The following is a 1,480-nucleotide window of genomic DNA, read 5'->3' on the forward strand; positions in this document are numbered from 1 at the left end:
TGTAGGATAGTGGCATAGTCGGAACAACATAATTTTGAGATTGGGGGTGCTGCAGCAGTGCAATTGGGAATTATTTATTTTTTTACATTGTAATTTTAACATATTCAAGCAAGCGTAGATGTCCAAGTAAGTCTCTCCCTCTCTCCTTACATCTCTCTCTCTCTACGTATATATATAAAATGTAGTGACTATCAGGAAATAGTCTAGATAAAAGAAATGTAAAGCTTTACATTTTTAATCCCATTAAAGCACTTGCAGTCTTACTCAGTCTGTAGAGAAAAAAAAAAGCAAACTTGTTTCTCAAGGAAATTATTTCTATTTTATAAATTCAAAAGAAAAAAATGCTGGCATATATTTTAAAAAAATATTTCACAATTGATACAAATATTATATTTTAATGTGCACCAGTAGGATAAATTTTCCTTCGGCCACTTTATATGAGAATGTACGCGGGCTTGGTTAATGTTTGTATTCATTATAATCGCTGCAGTCTTGCCATCAGTTTCAAATATTTATTAGTCCATATGTGTTATAATAATTCTATAGATGTACATTTATGGTTTAAGATATTGACGGAATCAGTGCTGGTCCCTCCAAGACTTCTTATCTTAGCATGTTAGAATATTTTTTTAATGAACGTAGGGCCTTTCGTCACAGAGAGGGGGGGTGGGGGGTTACACAGTTCTGTTACCACGAAGAGAGGGCGGTGACAAAAATATGTCGCCATGAAGAGAGGGTGGTGTCAGAGATCCATGGAAAAAGTGACAGAAATCCGTTACAATAGAGAAAATTGCCATGCATTGTGTGAACTTTAGTCGAGTATTGGCTCTCAAGACATATCTAACAAAAATGTGCTGCTATCAGGGTCAGTAACTCCTGAATAAGTCTACCCCACAATCGTTTCCCACTTAGAAGCAAAAGCGTCTTTCTATTTTTATCTGCAACCACGTGACTTAAATGTCAGCTACCATCATGGCTACCATCATGACAACTAACTTTCGAGTATCAATCACCTAAGTCGATTAATTGTCACCTGGAACGTTGAACCCAAGAAATGTCACTTAGTGTAGTTATGTTTTAGAAATACGTAGTCACAGCTTGCTCAAATAGTTTCTTATTCTTGCTTTTTTCTTGCACTGGAAGAATGTTTTTGTAGTGAGTTTTATAAATACACCTGAAACACTGTTTAGTAATTAAGAACTTCAGTATATTAAGGTCATTGTACAAGTTTCTATTGACAATAAAATACGAGAACAAAATGTATTTATGTCTGTACATGTTTTTTTTATAAAGTATATCTCTATCTATCTATCTATCTATCTATCTATCTATCTATCTATCTATCTATCTATTGATCTATCTATTTATCTATCTATATATCTATATTTTATCTATCTATCTATCTATCTATTTATCTATTTAACTATCTATCTATTTATCTATGTATCGATCTTGCCTTAACTGACATAGAAGAGAGCAC

General features: G+C 33.3%; 1 protein-coding gene across 2 annotated transcripts in view; it reads left to right on the plus strand.

The window, feature by feature from the left end:
- Window positions 1–1,263, plus strand: part of LOC106063613 (uncharacterized) — a 27,355-nt gene extending 26,092 nt beyond the window's left edge. For both annotated transcript variants that reach the window (XM_056044889.1, XM_056044890.1), the window contains one exon: window positions 1–1,263. This exon is cut by the window's left edge and continues 214 nt beyond it. The gene's annotated coding sequence lies outside the window, so the exon portion shown is untranslated.
- Window positions 1,264–1,480: the final 217 nt, after the last annotated feature.

This window comes from Biomphalaria glabrata, chromosome 10 (assembly GCF_947242115.1).
Source record: "Biomphalaria glabrata chromosome 10, xgBioGlab47.1, whole genome shotgun sequence".
In the NCBI taxonomy this organism is placed as follows: Eukaryota; Metazoa; Mollusca; class Gastropoda; family Planorbidae; genus Biomphalaria; species Biomphalaria glabrata.